We start from the raw sequence: 23,621 nt of genomic DNA, 5'->3' as shown, positions 1-23,621 counted from the left end.
ACTCTGTCAATGTAACAGACCCAGGGAAGAGCAGACTGACCCCACTCTGTCAATGTAACACAGCCAGGGAAGATCAGACTGACCCCACTCTGTCAATGTAACAGACCCAGGGAAGAGCAGACTGACCCCATTCTGTCAATGTAACACACCCATGGAAGAGCAGACTGACCCGACACTGTCATTGTAACCCACCCAGGGAAGATCAGACTGACCGCACTCTGTCAATGTAACACACTCAGGGAGGAACAGACTGACCCCACTCTGTCAGTGTAACACACCCAGGGAAGAGCAGACTGACCCCACTCTGTCAATGTAACACACCCAGGGAAGAGCAGATGGACTGCAATCTGTCAATGTAACACACCCAGGGAAGACCAGACTGACCCCACTCTGTCAATGTAACCCACCCAGGGAAGATCAGACTGACCTCACTCTGTCAATGTAACACACCCAGGGAAGAACACACTGACCCCACTCAGTCAATGAATCACAACCAGCGAAGAGCAGACTGACCCCACTCTGTCATTGTAACCCACCCAGGGAAGACCAGACTGACCCCACTCTGTCAATGTAACCCACCCAGGTAAAAAAAAACAGACTGAACCCACACTGTCAATGTAACACACCCAGGGAAGAGCACACTGACCTCACTCGGTCAATTACCACCCCCAGTGAATAGCAGACTGACCTCACTCTGTCAATGTAACACACTCAGGGAAGAACAGACTGACCCCACTCTGTCAGTGTAACACACCCAGGGAAGAGCAGACTGACACCACTCTGTCAATGTAACACACCCAGGGAAGACCAGACTGACCCCACAATGTCAATGTAACACACCCAGGGAAGAGCAGACTGACCCCACTCTGTCAGTGTAACACACTCAGGGAAGAGCAGACAGACCCCACACTGTCAATGTAACCAACGCAGGAAAGACCAGACTGACCCCACTCTGTCAAAGTAACACAACCAGGGAAGACCAGACTGACCCCACTCTGTCAATGTAACCAACGCAGGAAAGACCAGACTGACCCCATTCTGTCAATGTAACACACACAGGGAAGACCAGACTGATCCCACACTGTCAATGTAACATACCCAGGGAAGAGCAGACTGACCCCACTCTGTCAATGTAACACACCCAGGGAAGAGCAGACTGACCCCACTCTGTCAATGTAACACACACAGGGAAGACCAGACTAACCCAACTCTGTCAATGTAACCCACACAGGGAAGAACAGACTGACCCCACTCTCTCAATGTAACACACCCAGGGAAGAGCAGACTGACTGCAATCTGTCAATGTAACACACCCAGGGAAGACCAGACAGACCCCACTCTGTCAATGTAACACACCCAGGGAAGACCAGACTGACCCCACAATGTCAATGTAACACACCCAGGGAAGAGCAGACTGACCCCACTCTGTCAGTGTAACACACTCAGGGAAGAGCAGACTGACCCCACTCTGTCAATGTAACATACCCAGGGAAGAGCAGACTGACCCCACTCTGTCAATGTAACACACCCAGGGAAGAGCAGACTGACCCCACTCTGTCAATGTAACACACACAGGGAAGACCAGACTGACCCAACTCTGTCAATGTAACCCACACAGGGAAGAACAGACTGACCCCACTCTGTCAATGTAACACACCCAGGGAAGAGCAGACTGACCCACTCTGTCATTGTAACCCACCCAGGGAAGACCAGACTGACCCCACTCTGTCAATGTAACCCACCCAGGGAAGAACAGACTGACCCCACACTGTCAATGTAACACACCCAGGGAAGAGCAGACTGACCCCACTCTGTCAATGTAACACACACAGGGAAGAGCAGACTGACCTCACACTGTCATTGTATCACACCCAGGGAAGATCAGACTGACCCCGCTCTGTCAATGTAACACACCCAGGGAAGATCAGACTGACCCCACTCTGTCAATGTAACATACCCAGGGAAGAGCAGACTGACCTCAATCTGTCAATGTAACAGACCCAGGGAAGAGCAGACTGACATCACACTGTCAATGTAACACACCCAGGGAAGAGCAGAAAGACCACACTCTGTAAATGTAACACACCCAGGGAAGAGCAGACTGATCCCATTCTGTCAATGTAACACACCCAGGGAAGAGCAGACTGACCCCGCTCTGTCAATGTAACCCACCCATGGAAGATCAGACTGACCTCAATCTGTCAATGTAACACACCCAGGGAAGAACACACTGACCCCACTCAATCAATGAATCACAACCAGCGAAGAGCAGACTGACCCCACTCTGTCATTGTAACCCACCCAGGGAAGACCAGACTGACCCCACTCTGTCAATATAACCCACCCAGGTAAAAAAAAACAGACTGAACCCACACTGTCAATGTAACACACCCAGGGAAGAGCACACTGAACTCACTCGGTCAATTACCACACCCAGTGAATAGCAGACTGACCTCACTCTGTCAATGTAACACACTCAGGGAGGAACAGACTGACCCCACTCTGTCAGTGTAACACACCCAGGGAAGAGCAGACTGACCCCACTCTGTCAATGTAACACACCCAGGGAAGACCAGACTGACCCCACAATGTCAAAGTAACACACCCAGGGAAGAGCAGACTGACCCCACTCTGTCAATGTAACCAACCCAGGGAAGACCAGACTGACCCCACTCTGTCAATGTGACACACACAGGGAAGACCAGACTGACCCCACGCTGTCAATGTAACACACCCAGGGAAGAGCAGACTGACCCCACTCTGTCAGTGTAACACACCCAGAGAAGAGCAGACTGACCACACTCTGTCAATGTAACACACCCAGAGAAGAGCAGACTGACCACACTCTGTCAATGTAACACACCCAGGGAAGAGCAGACTGACTGCAATCTGTCAATGTAACACACCCAGGGAAGAGCAGTACGACCCCACTCAGTCAATGTAACACACCCAGGGAAGAGCAGACTGACCACACTCTGTCAATGTAACACACCCAGGTAAGAGCAGACTGACCACACTCTATCAAAGTAACACACCCGGGGAAGAATAGACAGACCCCACTCTGTCAATGTAACACAGCCAGGGAAGATCAGACTGACCCCACTCTGTCAATGTAACAGACCCAGGGAAAAGCAGACTGACCCCACTCTGTCAATGTAACACAGCCAGGGAAGATCAGACTGACCCCACTCTGTCAATGTAACAGACCCAGGGAAGAGCAGACTGACCCCATTCTGTCAATGTAACACACCCATGGAAGAGCAGACTGACCCGACACTGTCATTGTAACCCACCCAGGGAAGATCAGACTGACCGCACTCTGTCAATGTAACACACTCAGGGAGGAACAGACTGACCCCACTCTGTCAGTGTAACACACCCAGGGAAGAGCAGACTGACCCCACTCTGTCAATGTAACACACCCAGGGAAGAGCAGACGGACTGCAATCTGTCAATGTAACACACCCAGGGAAGACCAGACTGACCCCACTCTGTCAATGTAACCCACCCAGGGAAGATCAGACTGACCTCACTCTGTCAATGTAACACACCCAGGGAAGAACACACTGACCCCACTCAGTCAATGAATCACAACCAGCGAAGAGCAGACTGACCCCACTCTGTCATTGTAACCCACCCAGGGAAGACCAGACTGACCCCACTCTGTCAATGTAACCCACCCAGGTAAAAAAAAACAGACTGAACCCACACTGTCAATGTAACACACCCAGGGAAGAGCACACTGACCTCACTCGGTCAATTACCACCCCCAGTGAATAGCAGACTGACCTCACTCTGTCAATGTAACACACTCAGGGAAGAACAGACTGACCCCACTCTGTCAATGTAACACACTCAGGGAAGAGCAGACTGACTGCAATCTGTCAATATAACACACCCAGGGAAGACCAGACTGACCCCACTCTGTCAATGTAACACACCCAGGGAAGACCAGACTGACCCCACAATGTCAATGTAACACACCCAGGGAAGAGCAGACTGACCCCACTCTGTCAGTGTAACACACTCAGGGAAGAGCAGACAGACCCCACACTGTCAATGTAACCAACGCAGGAAAGACCAGACTGACCCCACTCTGTCAAAGTAACACAACCAGGGAAGACCAGACTGACCCCACTCTGTCAATGTAACCAACGCAGGAAAGACCAGACTGACCCCATTCTGTCAATGTAACACACACAGGGAAGACCAGACTGATCCCACACTGTCAATGTAACATACCCAGGGAAGAGCTGACTGACCCCACTCTGTCAATGTAACACACCCAGGGAAGAGCAGACTGACCCCACTCTGTCAATGTAACACACACAGGGAAGACCAGACTAACCCAACTCTGTCAATGTAACCCACACAGGGAAGAACAGACTGACCCCACTCTCTCAATGTAACACACCCAGGGAAGAGCAGTCTGACCCACTCTGTCATTGTAACCCACCCAGGGAAGACCAGACTGACCCCACTCTGTCAATGTAACCCACCCAGGGAAGAACAGACTGACCCCACACTGTCAATGTAACACACCCAGGGAAGAGCAGACTGACCCCTCTCTGTCAATGTAACACACCCAGGGAAGAGCAGACTGACCTCACACTGTCATTGTATCACACACAGGGAAGATCAGACTGACCACACTCTGTCAATGTAACACACCCAGTTAAGAGCAGACTGACCACACTCTATCAAAGTAACACACCCAGGGAAGAATAGACAGACCCCACTCTGTCAATGTAACACAGCCAGGGAAGATCAGACTGACCCCACTCTGTCAATGTAACAGACCCAGTGAAGAGCAGACTGACATCACACTGTCAATGTAACACACCCAGGGAAGAGCAGATTGATCCCATTCTGTCAATGTAACACACCGATGGAAGACGAGACTGACCCCACCCTGTCAATGTAACCCACCCAGGGAAGATCAGACTGACCTCACTCTGTCAATGTAACACACCCAGGGAAGAACACACTGACCCCACTCAGTCAATGAATCCCAACCAGCGAAGAGCAGACTGACCCCACTCTGTCATTGTAACCCACCCAGGGAAGACCAGACTGACCCCACTCTGTCAATGTAACCCACCCAGGTAAAAAAAAACAGACTGAACCCACACTGCCAATGTAACACTCCCAGGGAAGAGCACACTGAACTCACTCGGTCAATTACCACACCCAGTGAATAGCAGACTGACTTCACTCTGTCAATGTAACACACTCATGGAGGAACAGACTGACCCCACTCTGTCAGTGTAACACACCCAGGGAAGAGCAGACTGACCCCACTCTGTCAATGTAACACACCCAGGGAAGAGCAGACTGACTGCAATCTGTCAATGTAACACACACAGGGAAGACCAGACTGACCCCACTCTGTCAATGTAACCCACCCAGGGAAGATCAGACTGACCTCACTCTGTCAATGTAACACACCCAGGGAAGAAAACACTGACCCCACTCAGTCATTGAATCACATCCAGCGAAGAGCAGACTGACCCCACTCTGTCATTGTAACCCACCCAGGGAAGACCAGACTGACCCCACTCTATCAATGTAAACCACCCAGGTAAAAAAAAACAGACTGACCCCACTCTGTCAATGTAACACACCCAGGGAAGAGCAGACTGACTGCAATCTGTCAATGTAACACACCCAGGGAAGACCAGACAGACCCCACTCTGTCAATGTAACACACCCAGGGAAGACCAGACTGACCCCACAATGTCAATGTAACACACCCAGGGAAGAGCAGACTGACCCCACTCTGTCAGTGTAACACACTCAGGGAAGAGCAGACTGACCCCACTCTGTCAATGTAACATACCCAGGGAAGAGCAGACTGACCCCACTCTGTCAATGTAACACACCCAGGGAAGAGCAGACTGACCCCACTCTGTCAATGTAACACACACAGGGAAGACCAGACTGACCCAACTCTGTCAATGTAACCCACACAGGGAAGAACAGACTGACCCCACTCTGTCAATGTAACACACCCAGGGAAGAGCAGACTGACCCACTCTGTCATTGTAACCCACCAAGGGAAGACCAGACTGACCCCACTCTGTCAATGTAACCCACCCAGGGAAGAACAGACTGACCCCACACTGTCAATGTAACACACCCAGGGAAGAGCAGACTGACCCCACTCTGTCAATGTAACACACACAGGGAAGAGCAGACTGACCTCACACTGTCATTGTATCACACCCAGGGAAGATCAGACTGACCCCGCTCTGTCAATGTAACACACCCAGGGAAGATCAGACTGACCCCACTCTGTCAATGTAACATACCCAGGGAAGAGCAGACTGACCTCAATCTGTCAATGTAACACACTCAGGTAAGAGCAGACTGACCACACTCTATCAAAGTAACACACCCAGGGAAGAATAGACAGACCCCACTCTGTCAATGTAACACAGCCAGGCAAGATCAGACTGACCCCACTCTGTCAATGTAACAGACCCAGGGAAGAGCAGACTGACATCACACTGTCAATGTAACACACCCAGGGAAGAGCAGACTGACCACACTCTGTAAATGTAACACACCCAGGGAAGAGCAGACTGATCCCATTCTGTCAATGTAACACACCCATGGAAGAGCAGACTGACCCCGCTCTGTCAATGTAACCCACCCATGGAAGATCAGACTGACCTCACTCTGTCAATGTAACACACCCAGGGAAGAACACACTGACCCCACTCAATCAATGAATCACAACCAGCGAAGAGCAGACTGACCCCACTCTGTCATTGTAACCCACCCAGGGAAGACCAGACTGACCCCACTCTGTCAATGTAACCCACCCAGGTAAAAAAAAACAGACTGAACCCACACTGTCAATGTAACACACCCAGGGAAGAGCACACTGAACTCACTCGGTCAATTACCACACCCAGTGAATAGCAGACTGACCTCACTCTGTCAATGTAACACACTCAGGGAGGAACAGACTGACGCCACTCTGTCAGTGTAACACACCCAGGGAAGAGCAGACTGACCCCACTCTGTCAATGTAACACACCCAGGGAAGAGCAGACTGACTGCAATCTGTCAATGATACACACACAGGGAAGACCAGACTGACCCCACTCTGTCAATGTAACCCACCCAGGGAAGATCAGACTGACCTCACTCTATCAATGTAACACACCCAGGGAAGAAAACACTGACCCCACTCAGTCATTGAATCACAACCAGCGAAGAGCAGACTGACCCCACTCTGTCATTGTAACCCACCCAGGGAAGACCAGACTGACCCCACTCTGTCAATGTAACCCACCCAGGTAAAAAAAAAATCAGACTGAAACCACACTGTCAATGTAACACCCCCAGGGAAGAGCACACTGACCTCACTCGGTCAATTACCACACCCAGTGAATAGCAGACTGACCTCACTCTGTCAATGTAACACACTCAGGGAAGAACAGACTGACCCGACTCTGTCAGTGTAACACACCCAGGGAAGAGCAGACTGACGCCACTCTGTCAATGTAATACACCCAGGGAAGAGCAGACTGACTGCAATCTGTCAATGCAACACACCCAGGGAGGACCAGACTGACCCCACTCTGTCAATGTAACACACCCCGGGAAGACCAGACTGACCGCACAATGTCAATGTAACACACCCAGGGAAGAGCAGACTGACCCCACTCTGTCAGTGTAACACACTCAGGGAAGAGCAGACTGACCCCACTCTGTCAATTTAACACAACCAGGGAAGACCAGACTGACCCCACTCTGTCAATGTAACCAACCCAGGGAAGACCAGACTGACCCCACTCTGTCAATGTAACACACACAGGGAAGACCAGACTGATCCCACACTGTCAATGTAACATACCCAGGGAAGAGCAGACTGACCCCACTCTGTCAATGTAACACACCCAGGGAAGAGCAGACTGACCCCACTCTGTCAATGTAACACAACCAGGGAAGACCAGACTGACCCAACTCTGTCAATGTAACCCACACAGGGAAGAACAGACTGACCCCACTCTGTCAATGTAACACACCCAGGGAAGAGCAGACTGACCCACTCTGTCATTGTAACCCACCCAGGGAAGACCAGACTGACCCCACTCTGTCAATGTAACCCACCCAGGGAAGAACAGACTGACCCCACTCTGTCAATGTAACACACCCATCGAAGAGCAGACTGACCCCACTCTGTCAATGTAACACACCCAGGGAAGAGCAGACTGACCTCACACTGTCATTGTATCACACCCAGGGAAGATCAGACTGACCCCACTCTGTCAATGTAACACCCCCAGGGAAGATCAGACTGACCCCACTCTGTCAATGTAACCCACCCAAGTAAAAAAAAACAGACTGAACCCACACTGTCAATGTAACACACCCAGGGAAGAGCACACTGAACTCACTCGGTCAATTACCACACCCAGTGAATAGCAGACTGACCTCACTCTATCAATGTAATACACTCAGGGAGGAACAGACTGACCCCACTCTGTCAGTGTAACACACCCAGGGAAGAGCAGACTGACCCCACTCTGTCAATGTAACACACCCAGGGAAGAGCAGACTGACTGCAATCTGTCAATGTAACACACCCAGGGAAGACCAGACTGACCCCACTCTGTCAATGTAACCCACCCAGGGAAGATCAGACTGACCTCACTCTGTCAATGTAACACACCCAGGGAAGAACACACTGACCCCACTCAGTCATTGAATCACAACCAGCGAAGAGCAGACAGACCCCACTCTGTCATTGTAACCCACCCAGGGAAGACCAGACTGACCCCACTCTGTCAATGTAACCCACCCAGGTAAAAACCAGACTGACCCCACAATGTCAATGTAACACACCCAGGGAAGAGCAGACTGACCCCACTCTGTCAGTGTAACACACTCAGGGAAGAGCAGACTGACCCCACTCTGTCAATGTAACACAACCAGGGAAGACCAGACTGCCCCCACTCTGTCAATGTAACCAACACAGGGAAGACCAGACTGACCCCACTCTGTCAATGTAACAAACACAGGGAAGACCAGACTGATCCCACACTGTCATTGTAACATACCCAGTGTAGAGCAGACTGACCCCACTCTGTCAATGTAACACACCCAGGGAAGAGCAGACTGACCCCACTCTGTCAATGTAACACAACCAGGGAAGACCAGACTTACCCAACTGTGTCAATGTAACACACCCAGGGAAGAGCAGACTGACCAACTCTGTCATTGCAACCCACCCAGGGAGAACAGACTGACCCCACTCTGTCAATGTAACCCACCCAGGGAAGGACAGACTGACCCCACACTGTCAATGTAACACACCGAGGGAAGAGCAGACTGACCCCACTCTGTCAATGTAACACACCCAGGGAAGAGCAGACTGACCTCACTCGGTCAATTACCACACCCTGTGAATAGCAGACTGACCTCACTCTGTCAAAGTAACACACTCAGGGAAGAACAGACTGACCCCACTCTGTCAGTGTAACACACCCAGGGAAGAGCAGACTGACCCAACTCTGTCAATGTAACACACACAAGGAAGAGCAGACTGACCCGACTCTATCAATGTAACACAACCAGGGAAGACCAGACTGACCCCACTCTGTCAATGTAACCCACCCAGGGCAGGGCAGACTGACCTCACTCTGTCAATGTAACACACCCAGGGAAGAACAGACTGACCCAGTCTGTCATTGTAACCCACCCAGGGAAGACCAGACTGACCCCACTCTGTCAATGTAACACACACAGGGAAGAGCAGACTGACCCCACTCTGTCAATGTAACACACCCAGGAAAGAGCAGACTGACCACACTCTGTCAATGTAACACACCCAGGGAAGACAAGACTGACCCCACTCTGTCAATGTAACACACCCAGGGAAGAGCAGTACGACCCCACACAGTCAATGTAACACACCCTGGGAAGAGCAGACTGACCACACTCTGTCAATGAACCACACCCACTGAACAGCAGACTGACCCGACTCTGTCAGTGTAACACACCCAGGGAAGAGCAGACTGACACCACTCTGTCAATGTAACATACCCAGGGAAGAGCAGACTGACCGCAATCTGTCAATGTAACACACCCAGGTAAGAGCAGACTGACCACACTCTATCAAAGTAACACACCCAGGGAAGAATAGACAGACCCCACTCTGTCAGTGTAACACACTCAGGGAAGAGCAGACTGACCCCACTCTGTCAATGTAACATACCCAGGGAAGAGCAGACTGACCCCACTCTGTCAATGTAACACACCCAGGGAAGAGCAGACTGACCCCACTCTGTCAATGTAACACACACAGGGAAGACCAGACTGACCCAACTCTGTCAATGTAACCCACACAGGGAAGAACAGACTGACCCCACTCTGTCAATGTAACACACCCAGGGAAGAGCAGACTGACCCACTCTGTCATTGTAACCCACCAAGGGAAGACCAGACTGACCCCACTCTGTCAATGTAACCCACCCAGGGAAGAACAGACTGACCCCACACTGTCAATGTAACACACCCAGGGAAGAGCAGACTGACCCCACTCTGTCAATGTAACACACACAGGGAAGAGCAGACTGACCTCACACTGTCATTGTATCACACCCAGGGAAGATCAGACTGACCCCGCTCTGTCAATGTAACACACCCAGGGAAGATCAGACTGACCCCACTCTGTCAATGTAACATACCCAGGGAAGAGCAGACTGACCTCAATCTGTCAATGTAACACACTCAGGTAAGAGCAGACTGACCACACTCTATCAAAGTAACACACCCAGGGAAGAATAGACAGACCCCACTCTGTCAATGTAACACAGCCAGGCAAGATCAGACTGACCCCACTCTGTCAATGTAACAGACCCAGGGAAGAGCAGACTGACATCACACTGTCAATGTAACACACCCAGGGAAGAGCAGACTGACCACACTCTGTAAATGTAACACAACCAGGGAAGAGCAGACTGATCCCATTCTGTCAATGTAACACACCCATGGAAGAGCAGACTGACCCCGCTCTGTCAATGTAACCCACCCATGGAAGATCAGACTGACCTCACTCTGTCAATGTAACACACCCAGGGAAGAACACACTGACCCCACTCAATCAATGAATCACAACCAGCGAAGAGCAGACTGACCCCACTCTGTCATTGTAACCCACCCAGGGAAGACCAGACTGACCCCACTCTGTCAATGTAACCCACCCAGGTAAAAAAAAAACAGACTGAACCCACACTGTCAATGTAACACACCCAGGGAAGAGCACACTGAACTCACTCGGTCAATTACCACACCCAGTGAATAGCAGACTGACCTCACTCTGTCAATGTAACACACTCAGGGAGGAACAGACTGACGCCACTCTGTCAGTGTAACACACCCAGGGAAGAGCAGACTGACCCCACTCTGTCAATGTAACACACCCAGGGAAGAGCAGACTGACTGCAATCTGTCAATGTAACACACACAGGGAAGACCAGACTGACCCCACTCTGTCAATGTAACCCACCCAGGGAAGATCAGACTGACCTCACTCTATCAATGTAACACACCCAGGGAAGAAAACACTGACCCCACTCAGTCATTGAATCACAACCAGCGAAGAGCAGACTGACCCCACTCTGTCATTGTAACCCACCCAGGGAAGACCAGACTGACCCCACTCTGTCAATGTAACCCACCCAGGTAAAAAAAAAATCAGACTGAAACCACACTGTCAATGTAACACCCCCAGGGAAGAGCACACTGACCTCACTCGGTCAATTACCACACCCAGTGAATAGCAGACTGACCTCACTCTGTCAATGTAACACACTCAGGGAAGAACAGACTGACCCGACTCTGTCAGTGTAACACACCCAGGGAAGAGCAGACTGACGCCACTCTGTCAATGTAATACACCCAGGGAAGAGCAGACTGACTGCAATCTGTCAATGCAACACACCCAGGGAGGACCAGACTGACCCCACTCTGTCAATGTAACACACCCCGGGAAGACCAGACTGACCGCACAATGTCAATGTAACACACCCAGGGAAGAGCAGACTGACCCCACTCTGTCAGTGTAACACACTCAGGGAAGAGCAGACTGACCCCACTCTGTCAATGTAACACAACCAGGGAAGACCAGACTGACCCCACTCTGTCAATGTAACCAACCCAGGGAAGACCAGACTGACCCCACTCTGTCAATGTAACACACACAGGGAAGACCAGACTGATCCCACACTGTCAATGTAACATACCCAGGGAAGAGCAGACTGACCCCACTCTGTCAATGTAACACACCCAGGGAAGAGCAGACTGACCCCACTCTGTCAATGTAACACAACCAGGGAAGACCAGACTGACCCAACTCTGTCAATGTAACCCACACAGGGAAGAACAGACTGACCCCACTCTGTCAATGTAACACACCCAGGGAAGAGCAGACTGACCCACTCTGTCATTGTAACCCACCCAGGGAAGACCAGACTGACCCCACTCTGTCAATGTAACCCACCCAGGGAAGAACAGACTGACCCCACTCTGTCAATGTAACACACCCATCGAAGAGCAGACTGACCCCACTCTGTCAATGTAACACACCCAGGGAAGAGCAGACTGACCTCACACTGTCATTGTATCACACCCAGGGAAGATCAGACTGACCCCACTCTGTCAATGTAACACCCCCAGGGAAGATCAGACTGACCCCACTCTGTCAATGTAACCCACCCAAGTAAAAAAAAACAGACTGAACCCACACTGTCAATGTAACACACCCAGGGAAGAGCACACTGAACTCACTCGGTCAATTACCACACCCAGTGAATAGCAGACTGACCTCACTCTATCAATGTAATACACTCAGGGAGGAACAGACTGACCCCACTCTGTCAGTGTAACACACCCAGGGAAGAGCAGACTGACCCCACTCTGTCAATGTAACACACCCAGGGAAGAGCAGACTGACTGCAATCTGTCAATGTAACACACCCAGGGAAGACCAGACTGACCCCACTCTGTCAATGTAACCCACCCAGGGAAGATCAGACTGACCTCACTCTGTCAATGTAACACACCCAGGGAAGAACACACTGACCCCACTCAGTCATTGAATCACAACCAGCGAAGAGCAGACAGACCCCACTCTGTCATTGTAACCCACCCAGGGAAGACCAGACTGACCCCACTCTGTCAATGTAACCCACCCAGGTAAAAACCAGACTGACCCCACAATGTCAATGTAACACACCCAGGGAAGAGCAGACTGACCCCACTCTGTCAGTGTAACACACTCAGGGAAGAGCAGACTGACCCCACTCTGTCAATGTAACACAACCAGGGAAGACCAGACTGCCCCCACTCTGTCAATGTAACCAACACAGGGAAGACCAGACTGACCCCACTCTGTCAATGTAACACACACAGGGAAGACCAGACTGATCCCACACTGTCATTGTAACATACCCAGTGTAGAGCAGACTGACCCCACTCTGTCAATGTAACACACCCAGGGAAGAGCAGACTGACCCCACTCTGTCAATGTAACACAACCAGGGAAGACCAGACTTACCCAACTGTGTCAATGTAACACACCCAGGGAAGAGCAGACTGACCAACTCTGTCATTGCAACCCACCCAGGGAGAACAGACTGACCCCACTCTGTCAATGTAACCCACCCAGGGAAGGACAGACTGACCCCACACTGTCAATGTAACACACCGAGGGAAGAGCAGACTGACCCCACTCTGTCAATGTAACACACCCAGGGAAGAGCAGACTGACCTCACTCGGTCAATTACCACACCCTGTGAATAGCAGACTGACCTCACTCTGTCAAAGTAACACACTCAGGGAAGAACAGACTGACCCCACTCTGTCAGTGTAACACACCCAGGGAAGAGCAGACTGACCCAACTCTGTCAATGTAACACACACAAGGAAGAGCAGACTGACCCGACTCTATCAATGTAACACAACCAGGGAAGACCAGACTGACCCCACTCTGTCAATGTAACCCACCCAGGGCAGGGCAGACTGACCTCACTCTGTCAATGTAACACACCCAGGGAAGAACAGACTGACCCAGTCTGTCATTGTAACCCACCCAGGGAAGACCAGACTGACCCCACTCTGTCAATGTAACACACACAGGGAAGAGCAGACTGACCCCACTCTGTCAATGTAACACACCCAGGAAAGAGCAGACTGACCACACTCTGTCAATGTAACACACCCAGGGAAGACAAGACTGACCCCACTCTGTCAATGTAACACACCCAGGGAAGAGCAGTACGACCCCACACAGTCAATGTAACACACCCTGGGAAGAGCAGACTGACCACACTCTGTCAATGAACCACACCCACTGAACAGCAGACTGACCCGACTCTGTCAGTGTAACACACCCAGGGAAGAGCAGACTGACACCACTCTGTCAATGTAACATACCCAGGGAAGAGCAGACTGACCGCAATCTGTCAATGTAACACACCCAGGTAAGAGCAGACTGACCACACTCTATCAAAGTAACACACCCAGGGAAGAATAGACAGACCCCACTCTGTCAATGTAACACAGCCAGGGAAGATCAGACTGACCCCACTCTGTCAATGTAACAGACCCAGGGAAGAGCAGACTGACATCACACTGTCAATGTAACACACCCAGGGAAGACCAGACTGACCCCACTCTGTCAATGTAACACACGCAGGGAAGAGCAGACTGACCCCATTCTGTCAATGTAACCCACCCATGGAAGAGCAGACTGACCCCACACTGTCATTGTAACCCACCCAGCGAAGACCAGACTGACCCCACTCTGTCAATGTAACCCACCCAGGGAAGATCAGACTGACCTCACTCTGTCAATGTAACACACCCAGGGAAGATCAGACTGACCCCACTCTGTCAATGAATCACAACCAGCGAAGAGCAGACTGACCCCACTCTGTCAATGTAACCCACCCAGGTAAAAAAAAAACAGACTGAACCCACACTGTCAATGTAACACACCCAGGGAAGAGCACACTGACCTCACTCGGTCAATTACCACACCCAGTGAATAGCAGACTGACCTCACTCTGTCAATGTAACACACTCAGGGAAGAACAGACTGACCCCACTCTGTCAGCGTAACACACCCAGGGAAGAGCAGACTGACCCCACTCTGTCAATGTAACACACCCAGGGAAGAGCAGACTGACTGCAATCTGTCAATGTAACACACCCAGGGAAGACCAGACTGACCCCACTCTGTCAATGTAACACACCCAGGGAAGAGCAGACTGACCCCACTCTGTCAGTGTAACACACTCAGGGAAGAGCAGACTGACCCCACTCTGTCAATGTAACACAACCAGGGAAGACCAGACTGACCCCACTCTGTCAATGTAACCAAACCAGGGAAGACCAGACTGACCCCACTCTGTCAATGTAACACACACAGGGAAGACCAGACTGATCCCACACTGTCATTGTAACATACCCAGGGAAGAGCAGACTGACCCCACTCTGTCAATGTAACACACCCAGGGAAGAGCAGACTGACCCCACTCTGTCAATGTAACACAACCAGGGAAGACCAGACTGACCCAACTCTGTCAATGTAACTCACCCAGGGAAGAACAGACTGACCCCACTCTGTCAATGTAACACACCCAGGGAAGAGCCGACTGACCCACTCTGTCATTGTAACCCACCCAGGGAAGACCAGACTGACCCCACTCTGTCAATGTAACCCACCCAGGGAAGAACAGACTGACCCCACACTGTCAATGTAACACACCGAGGGAAGAACAGACTGACCCCACTCTGTCAATGTAACACACCCAGGGAAGACAAGACTGACCCCACTCTGTCAATGTAACACACCCAGGGAAGAGCAGTACGACCCCACACAGTCAATGTAACACACCCAGGGAAGAGCAGACTGACCACACTCTGTCAATGAACCACACCCACTGAACAGCAGACTGACCCGACTCTGTCAGTGTAACACACCCAGGGAAGAGCAGACTGACACCACTCTGTCAATGTAACATACCCAGGGAAGAGCAGACATACCGCAATCTGTCAATGTAACACACCCAGGTAAGAGCAGACTGACCACACTCTATCAAAGTAACACACCCAGGGAAGAATAGACAGACCCCACTCTGTCAATGTAACACAGCCAGGGAAGATCAGACTGACCCCACTCTGTCAATGTAACAGACCCAGGGAAGAGCAGACTGACATCACACTGTCAATGTAACACACCCAGGTAAGAGCAGACTGACCCCACTCTGTCAATGTAACACACCCAGGGAAGAGCAGACTGACCCCATTCTGTCAATGTAACACACCCATGGAAGAGCAGACTGACCCCACACTGTCATTGTAACCCACCCAGCGAAGACCAGACTGACCCCACTCTGTCAATGTAACCCACCCAGGGAAGATCAGACTGACCTCACTCTGTCAATGTAACACACCCAGGGAAGAACACACTGACCCCACTCAGTCAATGAATCACAACCAGCGAAGAGCAGACTGACCCCACTCTGTCAATGTAAGCCACCCAGGTAAAAAAAAAAACAGACTGAACCCACACTGTCAATGTAACACACCCAGGGAAGAGCACACTGACTTCACTCGGTCAATTACCACACCCAGTGAATAGCAGACTGACCTCACTCTGTCAAAGTAACACACTCAGGGAAGAACAGACTGAACCCACTCTGTCAGCGTAACACACCCAGGGAAGAGCAGACTGACCCCACTCTGTCAATGTAACACACCCAGGGAAGAGCAGACTGACTGCAATCTGTCAATGTAACACACCCAGGGAAGAGCAGACTGACCCCACTCTGTCAATGTAACACAACCAGGGAAGACCAGACTGACCCCACTCTGTCAATGTAACCAAACCAGGGAAGACCAGACTGACCCCACTCTGTAAATGTAACACACACAGGGAAGACCAGACTGATCCCACACTGTCATTGTAACATACCCAGGGAAGAGCAGACTGACCCCACTCTGTCAATGTAACACACCCAGGGAAGAGCAGACTGACCCCACTCTGTCAATGTAACACACCCAGGGAAGAGCAGACTGACCCCACTCTGTCAATGTAACACAACCAGGGAAGACCAGACTGACCCAACTCTGTCAATGTAACCCACCCAGGGAAGAACAGACTGACCCCACTCTGTCAATGTAACACATCCAGGGAAGAGCAGACTGACCCACTCTGTCATTGTAACCCACCCAGGGAAGACCAGACTGACCCCACTATGTCAATGTAACCCACCCAGGGAAGATCAGACTGACCCCACTCTGTCAATGTAACAGACCCAGGGAAGAGCAGACTGACATCACACTGTCAATGTAACACACCCAGGGAAGAGCAGACTGACCCCACTCTGTCAATGTAACACACCCAGGGAAGAGCAGACTGACCCCATTCTGTCAATGTAACACACCCATGGAAGAGCAGACTGACCCCACACTGTCATTGTCACCCACCCAGCGAAGACCAGACTGAACCCACTCTGTCAATGTAACCCACCCAGGGAAGATCAGACTGACCTCACTCTGTCAATGTAACACACCCAGGGAAGAACACACTGACCCCACTCAGTCAATGAATCACAACCAGCGAAGAGCAGACTGACCCCACTCTGTCAATGTAACCCACCCAGGTAAAAAAAAAACAGACTGAACCCACACTGTCAATGTAACACACCCAGGGAAGAGCACACTGACCTCACTCGGTCAATTACCACACCCAGTGAATAGCAGACTGACCTCACTCTGTCAATGTAACACACTCAGGGAAGAACAGACTGACCCCACTCTGTCAGCGTAACACACCCAGGGAAGAGCAGTCTGAGCCCACTCTGTCAATGTAACACACCCAGGGAAGAGCAGACTGACTGCAATCTGTCAATGTAACACACCCAGGGAAGACCAGACTGACCCCACTCTGTCAATGTAACACACCCAGGGAAGAGCAGACTGACCCTACTCTGTCAGTGTAACACACTCAGGGAAGAGCAGACTGACCCCACTATGTCAATGTAACACAACCAGGGAAGACCAGACTGACCCCACTCTGTCAATGTAACACACACAGGGAAGACCAGACTGATCCCACACTGTCATTGTAAAATACCCAGGGAAGAGCAGACTGACCCCACTCTGTCAAAGTAACACACCCAGGGAAGAGCAGACTGACCCCACTCTGTCAATGTAACACAACCAGGGAAGACCAGACTGAACCAACTCTGTCAATGTAACCCACCCAGGGAAGAACAGACTGACCCCACTCTGTCAATGTAACACACCCAGGGAAGAGCAGACTGACCCACTCTGTCATTGTAACCCACCCAGGGAAGACCAGACTGACCCCACTCTGTCAATGTAACCCACCCAGGGAAGAACAGACTGACCCCACACTGTCAATGTAACACACCGAGGGAAGAGCAGACTGACCCCACTCTGTCAATGTAACACACACAGGGAAGAGCAGACTGACCTCACTCGGTCAATTACTACACCCAGTGAATAGCAGACTGACCTCACTCTGTCAAAGTAACACACTCAGGGAAGAACAGACTGACCCAACTCTGTCAATGTATCATACCCAGGGAAGAGCAGACTGACCCAACTGTGTCAATGTAACACACACAAGGAAGAGCAGACTGACCCTACTCTGTCAATTTAACACACCCAGGGAAGAGCAGACTGACCCCATTCTGTCAATGTAACACACCCATGGAAGAGGAGACTGCCTCGACACTGTCATTGTAACCCACCCAGGGAAGACCAGACTGACACCACTCTGTCAATGTAACCCACCCAGGGAAGATCAGACTGACCTCACTCTGTCAATGTAACACACCCAGGGAAGAACACACTGACCCCACTCAGTCAATGAATCACAACCAGCGAAGAGCAGACTGACCCCACTCTGTCATTGTAACCCACCCAGGGAAGACCAGACTGACCCCACTCTGTCAATGTAACCCACCCAGGTAAAAAAAAACAGACTGAACCCTCACTGTCAATGTAACACACCCCGGGAAGAGCACACTGAACTCACTCGGTCAATTACCTCACCCAGTGAATAGCAGACTGACCTCACTCTGTCAATGTAACACACTCAGGGAGGAACAGACTGACCCCACTCTGTCAGTGTAACACACACAGGGAAGAGCAGACTGACACCACTCTGTCAATGTAACACACCCAGGGAAGAGCAGACTGACCCAGCTGTGTCAATGTAACACACACACGGAAGAGCAGACTGACCCGACTCTATCAATGTAACACAACCAGGGAAGACCAGACTGACCCCACTCTGTCAATGTAACCCACCCAGGGCAGGGCAGACTGACCTCACTCTGTCAATGTAACACACCCAGGGAAGAACAGACTGACCCCACTCTGTCAGTGTAACACACCCAGGGAAGAGCAGACTGAACCCACACTGTCAATGTAACAAACCCAGGGAAGAGCAGACTGACCCCACTCTGTCAATGTAACCCACCCAGGGAAGATCAGACTGACCTCACTCTGTCAATGTAACACACCCAGGGAAGAACACACTGACCCCACTCAGTCAATGAATCACAACCAGTGAAGAGCAGACTGACTCCACTCTGTCATTGTAGCCCACCCAGGGAAGACCAGACTGACCCCACTCTGTCATTGTAACCCACCCAGGTAAAAAAAAACAGACTGAACCCACACTGTCAATATAACACACCCAGGGAAGAGCACACTGACCTCACTCGGTCAATTACCACACCCAGTGAATAGCAGACTGACCTCACTCTGTCAATGTAACACACTCAGGGAAGAACAGACTGACCCCACTCTGTCAGTGTAACACACGCAGGGAAGAGCTGACTGACCTCACTCTGTCAATGTAACACACTCAGGGAAGAACAGACTGACCCCACTCTGTCAGTGTAACACACCCAGGGAAGAGCAGACTGACCCCACTCTGTCAATGTAACACACCCAGGGAAGAGCAGACTGACTGCAATCTGTCAATGTAACACACCCAGGGAAGACCAGACTGACCCCACTCTGTCAATGTAACACACCCAGGGAGAAGCAGACTGACCCCAATCTGTCAATGTAACTCACCCAGGGAAGACAAGACTGACCCCACTCAGTCAATGAAACACACCCAGGGAAGAGCTGTAGGACCCCACTCAGTCAATGTAACACACCCAGGGAAGAGCAGACTGACCACACCCTGTCAATGAACCACACCCAGTGAACAGCAGACTGACCCGACTCTGTCAGTGTAACACACCCAGGGAAGAGCAGACTGACCCCACTCTGAAAATGTAACATACCCAGGGAAGAGCAGACTGACCGCACACTGTCAATGTAACACACCCAGGTAAGAGCGGACTGACCACACTCTATCAAAGTAACACACCCAGGGAAGAATAGACAGACCCCACTCTGTCAATGTAACACAGCCAGGGAAGATCAGACTGACCCCACTCTGTCAATGTAACAGACCCAGGGAAGAGCAGACTGACATCACACTGTCAATGTAACACACCCAGGGAAGGGCAGACTGACCCCATTCTGTCAATGTAACACACCCATGGAAGAGGAGACTGCCTCGACACTGTCATTGTAACCCACCCAGGGAAGACCAGACTGACACCACTCTGTCAATGTAACCCACCCAGGGAAGATCAGACTGACCTCACTCTGTCAATGTAACACACCCAGGGAAGAACACACTGACCCCACTCAGTCAATGAATCACAACCAGCGAAGAGCAGACTGACCCCACTCTGTCATTGTAACCCACCCAGGGAAGACCAGACTGACCCCACTCTGTCAATGTAACCCACCCAGGTAAAAAAAAACACACTGAACCCACACTGTCAATGTAACACACCCCGGGAAGAGCACACTGAACTCACTCGGTCAATTACCTCACCCAGTGAATAGCAGACTGACCTCACTCTGTCAATGTAACACACTCAGGGAGGAACAGACTGACCCCACTCTGTCAGTGTAACAGACCCAGGGAAGAGCAGACTGACCCCACTCTGTCAATGTAACACACCCAGGGAAGAGCAGACTGACTGCAATCTGTCAATGTAACACAACCAGGGAAGACCAGACTGACCCCACTCTGTCAATGTAACCCACCCAGGGAAGATCCGACTGACCTCACTCTGTCAATGTAACACACCCAGGGAAGAACACACTGACACCACTCAGTCAATGAATCACAACCAGCGAAGAGCAGACTGACCCCACTCTGTCATTGTAACCCACCCAGGGAAGACCAGACTGACCCCACTCTGTCAATGTAACCGACCCAGGTAAAAAAAACAGACTGAACCCACACTGTCAATGTAACACACCCAGGGAAGTGCACACTGACCTCACTCGGTCAATTACCACATCCAGTGAATAGCAGACAGTCCCCACTCTGTCAATGTAACACAGCCAGGGAAGATCAGACTGACCCCACTCTGTCAATGTAACAGACCCAGGGAAGAGCAGACTGACATCACACTGTCAATGTAACACACCCAGGGAAGGGCAGACTGACCCTACTCTGTCAATTTAACACACCCAGGGAAGAGCAGACTGACCCCATTCTGTCAATGTAACACACCCATGGAAGAGGAGACTGCCTCGACACTGTCATTGTAACCCACCCAGGGAAGACCAGACTGACACCACTCTGTCAATGTAACACACCCAGGGAAGATCAGACTGACCCCCCTCTGTCAATGTAACAGACCCAGGGAAGAGCAGACTGACATCACACTGTCAATGTAACACACCCAGGGAAGGGCAGACTGACCCCACTCTATCAAAGTAACACACCCAGGGAAGAATAGACAGACCCCACTCTGTCAATGTAACACAGCCAGGGAAGATCAGACTGACCCCACTCTGTCAATGTAACAGACCCAGGGAAGAGCAGACTGACATCACACTGTCAATGTAACACACCCAGGGAAGGGCAGACTGACCCCACTCAGTCAATGAATCACAACCAGCGAAGAGCAGACTGACCCCACTCTGTCATTGTAACCCACCCAGGGAAGACCAGACTGACCCCACTCTGTCAATGTAACCGACCCAGGTAAAAAAAACAGACTGAACCCACACTGTCAATGTAACACACCCAGGGAAGTGCACACTGACCTCACTCGGTCAATTACCACATCCAGTGAATAGCAGACTGACCTCACTCTGTCAATGTAACACACTCAGGGAAGAGCAGACTGACCCCACTCTGTCAATGTAACACACCCAGGGAAGAGCAGACTGATCCCATTCTATCAATGTAACACACCCATGGAAGAGCAGACTGACCCCACACTGTCATTGTAACCCACCCAGGGAAGACCAGACTGACCCCACTCTGTCAATGTAACCCACCCAGGGAAGATCAGACTGACCTCACTCTGTCAATGTAACACACCCAGGGAAGAACACACTTACCCCAGTCAGTCAATGAATCACAACCAGCGAAGAGCAGACTGACCCCACTCTGTCATTGTAACCCACCCAGGGAAGACCAGCCTGACCCCACTCTGTCAATGTAACCAACCCAGGTAAAAAAAAAGACTGAACCCACACTGTCAATGTGACACACCCAGGGAAGAGCACACTGACCTCACTCGGTCAATTACCACACCCAGTGAATAGCAGACTGACCTCACTCTGTCAATGTAACACACTCAGGGAAGAACAGACTGACCCCACTCTGTCAGTGTAACACACCCAGGGAAGAGCAGACTGACCCCACTCTGTCAATGTAACACACCCAGGGAAGAGCAGACTGACTGCAATCTGTCAATGTAACACACCCAGGGAAGACCAGACTGACCCCACTCTGTCAATGTAACCCACCCAGGGAAGATCAGACTGACCTCACTCTGTCAATGTAACACACCCAGGGAAGAACACACTGACCACACTCAGTCAATGAATCACAACCAGCGAAGAGCAGACTGACCCCACTCTGTCATTGTAACCCACCCAGGGAAGACCAGACTGACCCCACACTGTCAATGTAACACACCCAGGTAAAAAAAAACAGACTGAACCCACACTGTCAATGTAACACACCCAGGGATGAGCACACTGACCTCACTCGGTCAATTACCACGCCCAGTGAACAGCAGACTGACCTCACTCTGTCAATGTAACACACTCAGGGAAGAACAGACTGACCCCACTCTGTCAGTGTAACACACACAGGGAAGAGCAGACTGACACCACTCTGTCAATGTAACACACCCAGGGAAGAGCAGACTGACTGCAATCTGTCAATGTAACACACCCAGGGAAGACCAGACTGACCCCACTCTGTCAATGTAACACACCCAGGGAAGACCAGACTGACCCCACAATGTCAATGTAACACACCCAGGGAAGTGCAGACTGTCCCCACTCTGTCAGTGTAACACACTCAGGGAAGAGCAGACTGACCCCACTCTGTCAATGTAACACAACCAGGGAAGACCAGACTGACCCCACTCTGTAAATGTAACCAACCCAGGGAAGACCAGACTGACCCCACTCTGTCAATGTAACACAAACAGGGAAGACCAGACTGACCCCACAC

This window comes from Chiloscyllium punctatum, chromosome 31 (genome assembly GCF_047496795.1).
Source record: "Chiloscyllium punctatum isolate Juve2018m chromosome 31, sChiPun1.3, whole genome shotgun sequence".
Classification (NCBI taxonomy): domain Eukaryota; kingdom Metazoa; phylum Chordata; class Chondrichthyes; order Orectolobiformes; family Hemiscylliidae; genus Chiloscyllium; species Chiloscyllium punctatum.
Note: the sequence above shows the minus strand (reverse complement) of the source record.